Here is a 10917-nt window from a genome sequence, read left to right on the forward strand (position 1 = left end):
CACCTACCTAACTACTATGAAGACCTTATAGCTAGTCTCTGTCTCTCTCTCTCTCCTTAACCTAGTAGTTCATGTAGATGGTAAATATTATTCTCGTTTAGAGTGTGATGCCCAGGGCAGGGGCGACATTTGGCGTGAGGCAAGGTTGGTACAACCTGCAGGGAGGAGCCCTGCAGGTCCTCACTATCGGCAGGTGGACCTGGGTGCAGCAGAGACCAATCAGGGCCTTCACCTATACCAGCCCTCATTTCCCTTGGATTGAGGCTTTGGATGCCGGGGCAGGCAGGACTTAGGTGGGGTCTCTGCTATAGACAGAAGGGAAGGTCTGTGGATAGCTAGGGTCATGGGTAGGTAGCGGTCAAGCATATTTGAGGTTCAGGCAATGGTTGATGCAGGCAGTGGTCAGGTGTATCTGAGATGCAGGCAATCATCAAGGCTGGGTGTCCATCCGAGGGAGGAGAGGAGAGGAGGGCTGGATAGACTGAGACAGGTGGGCAAGGGCAAGAACAAGCGAGCAACGAGGATGGAGGCTAAAGATGAGTTGGGCAAGGAACTGAAGGCAAGGTGAAGACAAACTGGATGAAGAACTGAAGACAGGGCTGGAGCCAAGCTGGACGAATAACTGAAGACAAGGCTGGAGTGAAGAAGCAACATGCACTCTAATGATGCAGCTGAACCTGTTGCAGAAGTGTCGGGCAGACGTCCGGGCTAAGCTTTTATAGGGCAGGGCTGGTGATGTCATCTAAGGGCACTGCTGGGGTTTTCCCACCACGGGGGTCTCTTTAAATCTTGCAGCACTGGCACGTACACGCCCTACGGGAGCTATTGGTAGTTATGTTGGGAGGCAATTGGCAGTGTCCTGCTGCAAGATGTGTGGACAGCGTCCTGCCGCATTCCAACGTTGACTCAGCCGGACTGGGCCTGGAGATGAGGGTGGCAGCCCATGGGGGCAGCCTGCGGGCCACTGAACGTAACATGACCTAGTCCTGAGCCAGCAACACCCCATCTATGGCACCACCTCGGCAAAAAAAAGGAGCCTCTTGAGGCCTAGTCGCTGCAGTTGATCCTGCAGATCTCTGCATGCACTTTCACCTGACTAAATCTCTGCTTCTTGAGTTAACTCTCCCCCACATACAAACCCTTTACATGAGGAAGACAGGTGGCTTGCTGGATGCTGTGCCTCATCGCTTGCCAGCTGGTGGGTACTCTGATGCCCGCATACATCACTGTGGCATCAGCACCATGCAGGGGTGCCAAAGTACTCATCGGACAGTCAGAAGGGAACATTTTGCCAGTGATGTATACTGTTACTGTGGCTGGTTTAGTGGCCAGCTACTGTACAAACTTGGGTGAAGGGGAGAGGGAGAACAAACTTTCTGGTTGAAAACTACAAGTAGGTAGTAGTAACTGAGGACTGTGTGCATCAATGTTAGATTGCAAGTTTTAGCTAAAGGCAGTAAAATATGGTGGAGACGATTGCTGTCCAACACAGAGTTAGTATAAAACTTGCAATCTAACACAGATGCACACAGTCCATCGATTAAGTGCAAATCTGCTATGACCTAAAATACTCATCTATAGCCTAATATTTGCATCTGGCAAAAAATTGAATCCCAACAGTAACACTACCCCAGATAAAGCCCCTGAAGCAGCCTAGTGCGAAACTCGGCAGAGTTGGGCTCTTTTATCAAGATATATGTGCAAATAAATCATTTTCACCTAAGGCAATCGGTCTGTCTCATTTTCTGTTTGCCTTCTGGCTTAGACAAACCACTTTATGGTCTGTTTTTTGGGACTCTAAATTAAAGAGGACTTTTGACAGCAGATATGTTCTAGTAAGTCATGGAAAAAAAGCTCTCCAAAGCATTTCATGTTATCATTGTGCTGTAGGAAGTAAAGTATCCCTATCAGTATTTATATTCCACCATTCAGACATGTCAAAGTAGATTATATTCAGGCACAGGAGGTATTTCCCTCTCCTAAGAGGGCTCACAATCTAAGTTTATACCTGAGACAACAGAGAGTAAAGTGAATTGCCCAAGGTCACAAGGAGCAGCGGTGGGATTTGAACGCTGGCTCCTCTGGTTTACAGCTCACTGCAGTAACTACTAGGCTACTCCTCCAATCTACTTAAACCTTGTGACTATAAACAGAAAAACAAAACGGACTTATTTGAGTCTATGTTTGTTTGATATGGCAACTCCAGTTGTGTAAATAGGCATGCATTGCCAAAACACCCCTGACTTACTTTTTTTTCCCCCGAAAAGAGTTTAGGCAGCAATTAATCCATGAATATTCTAAAACAGGGTGAATTATAAGAGAACATTTCAATTCTGGAGGAAATCACGTCAGTAATGCTAGGTGGGAAACCCACCTAGTCAGATTTTAATTGTAAAGGTTTTTTAATTGAAGAAAAGTCATAATACAATCAAACAAACATGCGGTGGTTTCTGACGCCCACTACACAAACTATATTGTACAATTTTCCATATTCTCCCCAATGAAATGACATACTTATACAAAGACACATTAATCACCCCATTAAACTCTCCCCCAATCCCTTCCACCCCTTAACTTAAAACAAAGCCACAAAGGGAATTAGTTTGCATGTCCATCGCTGGCTTAAAGTGATATCAATATCATCTATGAAAGTCATTCACCACAGAGCTACGAACTCTAGCAGGAAGTATCTGAAGATAATCATTCCATATTTCTAAAAAGGAAAGTGTAAGGCTTAAATGATCATCCCACCGCAGCTCTTTCAAACAACATCAAATTGTGCAAGGCATTCCTCTACAACCAAAAGGATGGAGCCCCTGGCCTGTTCCACATGGTGAGAATACTCTTCTTCCCCACCAGGCAAGCTTAGGCTAAAGAAGCCTGGTGACTTTGCCCCACAAGTGAAAAAGTGAACCCACATCAATTAAGATCCCTTCAGGAGAAAAAAAGAATGGACTGTCCTGTTAAAAATTCCATCTGATTTCTCATGTATACTGTTGTACAACGTTTCAATTATCTAGATGATCCTACCGCTGGACCTGCTGTATGTTGTTCTTGTTATCAGCTGGTGTTGTGCTGTGGTTCTGTATTATGTTTTATTATGTTTTACTGTTCAAACCCAATAAAATAACAATTTAAAAAAAAAAAAAAATTCCATGAACTCATGTATCCCATCCCTAAATTTGCCAGTTTCTACACATGTCCAAATACAGTGATCCGGCATACGTCGGGCCAAGTGACAATGGGGACATACTTCTGTATCTGCATATCCAGAAAGATAAGCACGAGCAGGAGAAACATAGGCCCTTTTAAAAAATGTATACTGCATTTCCCTCAGAGCTGCATTAGCAACAACTGATGGAGCACTCCTAAAGCTGGACTGTAGCAGCAAGCCCAGAAGCGTAAGGGTTAAATCTCTCTTCTGTTTGTCAAGGAACTAAAAATTTGCACTGGGCAGAGCAATAACAAGGATTTGTATAGTCTGGAGATTGTTACCCTCTTAAACGCCTCAATTCTAAATAATTCTATTTTAGCACAAAAGGAGTGCGATATCAGAGGATGGTAGGCCCAAAACATAGTGTCTCAATGATAGGTAGGCAAAATAATTTTTATCAGTAAATTCTAAAGAGCTTTTGAGATCCTGAAATGATGACATCAAGCCATCCATGTCAATTATCTGATGGAACTGATCGATCCCTTTAGATGTCCATATGCTAAAGATTTTATACTGCAATCCTGGCACAAAATTTGGGTGAGGTGTCCCAATAATGAGCTAATAGTTCACAAAGACCTGGCCATAGTTTCCAAACCACTCGGTTTCACAGAGTCCACCCTTTTTGCATGCATCAGAAACTGTGGATGAAGTGGAGAAGGGAACTGCTTCTCAAAGGCCACTGGCGTATAATTAGAGGCATCCCATAACCAATCCTTCAGGTGGCGGAGTTGACATGTCCAATTATATTTCCACCAAATCCCCAGACCTCCTACTCCCCATGTTCCTATTAAATGATTTATACCAATCCTTGGTTTATGACCTTGCCAAAGAAATCTTGAGAGAGCCCCATACAATAGTTTAAGATCATTTTAAAGAAAATATATTGGGAGTAACTGAAATAATACGTACTGCATTTAGAAAAAAATAACCATCTTGAAAGGTTAATTCTACCCACCACCGACAAAGGCAATGACTGCTAATGCAGTAATTTAGTTTTAGTCTGGGAGAATAGAGGAATAATATTTCATTTATAAAGCTTCCCCAGATCAGAAGGCAAAGTAATGCCAAGGTATTGGAAAAAAAACCTTCAGACCACCGTAAGGGAAAGTCTAGAATCCATAAATTCCTTACTGAGAGCAAAGTTTCAAGGGCTTCCGATTTTTCCAAATGTAATTTAAAATCCAATATCTCACCAAAAATCCAAAGTAAGATGCTGCTTTTATAGCTATTCTGCTAGAAGGAGATTTAAAACATAGAAAATGAAAAAACCATGAACAAATGTTCTCCTCTCTCAAAACATGCATTATTCACAATGCCCAACTGCATAAAGGATAAAAACGAATACAAATATATTGCAATACTGAAAGCACCATGCTGACACTCTGCAGCTCAGGCCTGTTACAAGAGGTCCCAGAAAACCAGCGATTGCCAAAGGATCACTCCGCTGGATAGTAATTCAAATAATAGATGGCTCCTCGCAAGGCAGTTCCAGCCTCTGTACAAATTCCTGGGCCTCCTGCACCGTGGCGAACCACTTTGTGACCCCCATTGTGCAACATTCGGAGCTTTGCTGGATAAATCAAGGAACTGCGCACCTGAAGCTTACCCAGCGCTGAGAAAATGGGAGTGAACTCACGACTAAGCGGATAGTTTTGCCTCTTTTGAGCAAAGTTCAAAAACCGGGTCAGAACCACCCGTGGCTTTGCATCTAAAGCCCTCTTCACTCCCAGACCTTGGGCGTGCTCCACTGCAATGGCGCCGTATGGAGCAGTAAGGCCAAGTTCAGTCGGAAGCCTTCTCTCGAGGAAGCCACGTAGCTCCCCATCAGCTAAACTCTCTGGCAATCCGACAAATCTGTTCTCTAGGTCCTCAAGTCGATTTTCACATATTTGCAATGCTGCTTTCAGTGAACCACGATCTCCCGAGCACTCATGCAGCTCATCTTGGATGTCTGAGACTCTTCTGACAAATTGTCCAAAAGAAGTATTCATTTCTTCCAATTTCTCAAAGATTTTACCAGCTTATCTGTTATATTTATTGTGTATCAAATACAGTTTATAATCAAAAACCAACTTATCTTCAAGTGAGTAACTCTTAAGAAAATGTTGCAGAAATACACTGACATGTACATGTTTTGTTGTAGGCTGCATCAGGGCTCAAATATGCAATCTATAAGAAAAAAGGTTCAATCATATCTTGTGGCTCTGGTTTTTTTTTACTTTTTTCCCTCCATTCATTACTAGGAGAAAACCCTTAGTACATCTGGTCCATTGTTATACCAATAAGCACTTAGCTTCATATGCATTAGTTCCCTAACTTGTACTGTACTGCTCATCTTAAAATGAAATATACATTTTAAATGGTAAAAGAAATATTGCATTAGATAATAATGGTGGTTTAGAATTGCTCATAAAATTGACTGCAAGACCAAATAAGAGAGATTACTATAATGTAAGCACATAAAAAAATAAACAAATGTCAACACTTTACCCAAGTGTTGAGAGCAAGACTGAGGGTAAGACTGAAGAAGTAACCCTCGTAAGAAAATGGGTAGACTTTGAAAGCAAGAATGAGGGCAAGGTTTGAGAGAAAGATTGAAGAAGTTACCTTAATAAGGTGTCCAGGGAGATTATATGAATCTTCTTAACATTGTCTAAGAAATACTTGAATTTCTTATTGACGGACATTCATTTTTGAACTTGCACCTTCTTTCTGATCGGGGTGGATGTGAGTGTATGAGATCGTGAATGCATGAGATCATAAGAGAGCTGGTGTGTGTGTCTTTTTGGGAGTTTTGTATGATATTAATTAATAACACTTTTTAAGATGTACACATATGTATATTTTTTGTTGTATCATATTATGTTTTGTAATACAATTTTGTAATAAAAGGTTTTTTCATATTTTTTAATATACATTTTTGTATTTTTCATAAAATTGACTGCCTGAAATGCTTATGGTATGTGGGTTCATAGCCTATTTAAACAGGTCTGAATAACATTTTGAGTAAAATATATTATTATTTTTCTATTTTATAAAAAGGGATGAACTACAGTGCACCCAATTGTGCTCCCGGATGTCTTTCTGGTGCCCTTATCAGATTGAAGATTGAGTGGTTTGTCTATGTTACGGAGCAGAATTATTCCCTTCGCATGTGTACTGGTTGATGGTTTATTCTTACAATGTAAAGCTAAGTGAAATTGTAGATCCTTTTCGGTAAGGAGCATTGAGTTTCTACGAGCTCTTGCAGGGTGATGTCCCGTGCACCTCCTCTACACCTGGATTTTGGCCAGAAAGAGTGAGCTTCTGCTTAACAGGAAGAAAATCTCAAGCTGTGTGGCCCTTCTGCCTGCAGGTTCTGGTTGTAAAGGTCTGCCTGAGCCAGCAAGTGCTGCAGCTCTCTCCAGAGTATACCACTACTGCCCTGATGATTGATGCAGATGGCACTTTTGTGACAGGGCTTGTATGCCTCAGTTCCTGCTGGTACAATTATGATGTTTGTTTGGCATGTAGTTTCATTTTTATTGGGAACTGTTTTTCTATTTAGATTTAACACTCTTCATAAAGTACCTAAATTACTATATTTTATTTACCAAACATTCATGCTGCGTATGTTACGCACCCCGTCTGCGCCCGGCCCGCACACAGGCCTGCTCACCTCGTTAGCTCCTCTACAGGCCACGGGTCGGCCTCCCCAGTGGCAGCCGTGAGCTCCTCCAGGCCCCGCGGAGGCAGTCGCCGGGCCTTCCACTACGCACCAGGCCTCACGCCAGAGTTCGACATCTCCAGTGGCGTTGGCCACGCCCCTACGCGCGCGCGCGTTCTGCCCAGTCTCTTGTAGGGCCAGGGGCGGGTCCTAGCTCCGCGGCGCACCCTGATTAAATGTTCAATATAAGGAAGTTCCTGCCTGCACTTCCATCTCTTGGCAATCGGGTCGGCACTGTAAGTGTACTAGTTTGCCTCCGCGTTCACAGTCTTGTTCCAGCCTTGTTCCAGTCTTGTTCCAGCATCCTTACTGTTCCATCTCCCCAGGTAGTACCCTCTGACTGTCTCTCTGGTACTGACCTCGGTCTGTTCCTCGACCATTCTGTCTGCTGTCTGGATCCTGACCTCTGCCTGCCTTGTGACCTCGTCTCACCTCCGGAACCTGACCCCTGCCTCGTTGACTACTCCTCGGACTGATCCTCAGATTCTGACCTCGGCTGCCATTGACCACGTCTCCTGATTCTGTCCCTTGCCTTGTCATCGCCTATGCTGTTCTGGTCTTCCTTGCTCCATCAGACCTTCAGCCTTGAGTCCGACCGCGCTCCCTTGCTGTCCGTAGGCACGCCTGTCTACTAACTCTCCAGGAGACCCTGAGAGGCCCACCTAAGTCCAAGCGGCCCGGGTCCCTACGGGCTCCACCCGGGGGGACCGCGAGCTTCCAGTGGTGAAGTTCCTAGCCTCTGTCTCCTCCAGTGCTCCGCCCTCTGGGGGCAGGTGCTTCCTGGTCCCTACCAGGGAGCCGTTCTCCACTGCTCCAGGACAAGGGTCCACCCCCGAGCGCAACAGCATGTAGATATTATTTTTCCACATTTTTTATTAAGCACTTTAAAAATGGAATGGAATACCCCAATTTATGTGATGCTAAAGTTAGTCACACCCCTCTTAGGTCTGGAAGCCCTACTTCTTGAAATATAGCCAAGAAGTGCACGTTCACCTTTATGTCACTGAGAGACTGTCCAATGAAAGGACTGCCATTTCTGGGAAGAAGGGCATCCTCATGTCCTACCCAAGTCTACTTCCCCGCCAACCTTGCCCCATGCTCCCTTGTTCTGGAACATCCTTCCACTGAAAAAATGCTGGTCTGTTGTGCATAATACTTCACAATAGAGAACTCACAAATGCATTTACACCTTTATTCATGCAAATATCATTATTTATTCATGAAACCACATCATAAAACAATCCTGTCTAGACAATAAATACTATCTAACATAACCTCACATTCCAACATATCCTCTCATACACACACACATTCTAAAAATCACCATGTATTGCACAATATCCAAATGAAATGTAAATTACACTACAAATGCGGTATTACAATGCACTATTACAATTCAGTATTTTTGAAAGCATCAATTTCAAATCCCTTGGAGTCTTTTCACAGCGTGTTCACTTGTTAAATTTTTAATGATCCAATATTCACACACAAGTCGGCATCATCCAATGGACTCATCCGACAAGGAATCCTTGTTTCACCCATGCACCCCGGGCTTCATCAGGGAAAATTCTCGCCAATGATTTAATTACAACCAATTCTATATAGAGAAAAAGGAGGTAAGAAAAAATTCCAAAATCCACTCTTTAACACACTCAAAGAACACGTAATACTTAATTACCCTACTTCTTTAACACATGCTGGAAAACGCCAATCTTCACACACTGGAAAATATCAAACTTCTTACATCTCCAGACCGTCTCGGACAAACTTTCAAAATCATTTGAAGAATAGTTTCACATCTCACAATTCATTATAATATTTCCGGTTGACGAAATCACGCTCAAAAACGATGATGTAAAGCCGTCAACGCTACTAGTCCTTATAACGCTCAAAAAATCAACTAATGAGCAATTAATCAATACTCAATAACGCCATGCTCCCGAATAATCAATTAATTCACTAAACACGGAGTATATCAAAAGAATTCAAAAACTGCCTTATCATGCATCCTAAATCATAAAAATGCTGTCCATTCTATAGGGCCATTAAGTCCATGCGGCGAACTCGTTTGCCATTCGAAAATAAACTTTTGTTCAACTCTCCGCAGAACAGAAGACAAATCCCCACCCCATTGTAAAACTACTCTTTTCACCACAAAAAATAGAGAGAATTTATTGATTAAAGCACACAAAGACACCCCGTCCAGAACCATTTGCTCTATCCCATATTCTTCTAAGGCATCTAAAGTTAAAGATGTGGTGAAAAAACATTGGAATATTCTTTCACCTTTAAAAAGTTTTAGTGAAAGTCCTATTTTTGCTATTAAAAAACGTAGAAATCTATGGGATAAATTGAAGAAATCTATTAAGCCAATTGGTGAGGGCACTATTCCTGGACAATATATTTGTGGTTCTTGCTCGGTTTGTAGTCATGTTTTGAACATACATACATTTGAACATCATAATTTGAGATCTGCTTATTCTCTTCCAGAGGCATTTAACTGCGAGACAGCGGGGGTGATATATGCAATCCTCTGCCCTTGTTCTTTGATATACATTGGTCAAACTTCTAGACCAGTGAGGTTGCGTATCACGGAGCATAAAAGCAGAATTAGGGTGGGTAAAGAGAATTCCCCATTGGTTAAACATTGGATGGAGGCAAATCATGGAATAGAACATCTACGATTTTTTGTGGTGAAAAGAGTAGTTTTACAATGGGGTGGGGATTTGTCTTCTGTTCTGCGGAGAGTTGAACAAAAGTTTATTTTCGAATGGCAAACGAGTTCGCCGCATGGACTTAATGGCCCTATAGAATGGACAGCATTTTTATGGGAAGTCTTCAGCCAATGCAAGTTACCCAGATGTCGGGCTCCTGAGAAGCAAAGCAGCAAGAAGACAGGTACTCAAAGGACATGCTCCAAGTTAATTTAAAGGAGGTGTTTAAGATACGGGCCCAGACTTCTTTTATGACAAATGATAACCCTCTGGTTTTCAGCTACAGGGGGGCAGGTGCTCAAGTCTGGAAAATTAAATAGATGTGAGCGCCTGCAAAGACTCTGCTTTTCTCCAGGACTGCTAGAGTTACGCAGGACTAAGTGGTTCATGACAAATGTGTGTGCTCTGGGAATGTTCTCCCAGTCCTAAAAGCCCCTGTAAGGCATTCCTCCTCCCAACAAAAGCACCGAGAGAGGCAGTGCCAAGTCATTATAGTGCTCCCGGTTGGCAAAGCTGGTAATTGCTCTCTCCTGAGCCTCATGCATATTAACAGTGCTTCAATGGCCAGCAGAGTACATGCATTATAGCTCCTTCTAAACTGATCAAAGTAAAGGATAGTAGCAGAAAATGGCTGCTATAGACCAAAGAAAACTAATTATTTGCCTGTGATGTATTCAAAGAACCAAGTGACCGGAAATCTGGCAATGAGCAGATCACTATTTTGGGCCATCAGCAAATTTTCATGTTCAAATGTAAATTTGCAAATTAGCAGAGTATCTAATTAGAAGATAGTTTTGTTTTTCTATTTTTTTTGTTGTAATTTTGGCACTGTCTGGTGCTACAATTTTTGTTGGGTTATACTGTTTCTTTTCTCTTTTTTTAACTGCTTATTTTGAACAGATACAGTACAAAACGGGAGAAGAAGGCCTGACTAAAGCATTCATGTTAGACAGATTTCACATGCATTCAGCACAAAGAAAAAAAGAAGACATAAAATATAAAACCTTATAACGAACATGCCATAATATTTTTAAAATATTGCTGGAGTGACAGAAAGAGTAGAACATACAAGCTGACTATGGTTTTCAGCATAGTTACGCAGAGAAGAAATAAAGTACATTTTTGTTTTTATTTCTGATTTTATATATGTTATCCACCCAGAAGTGTGGATGGAGCGGGATATACGTGTTTTTTTAAATAAACAAATTATGTATTCTATTCCAAGTATACAGTATCAGAGCTAAAATACCTATTGCAGAAATTACGATGTACAAATATCACAC

The sequence above is a fragment of the Rhinatrema bivittatum genome, chromosome 5 (genome assembly GCF_901001135.1).
Source record: "Rhinatrema bivittatum chromosome 5, aRhiBiv1.1, whole genome shotgun sequence".
Classification (NCBI taxonomy): domain Eukaryota; kingdom Metazoa; phylum Chordata; class Amphibia; order Gymnophiona; family Rhinatrematidae; genus Rhinatrema; species Rhinatrema bivittatum.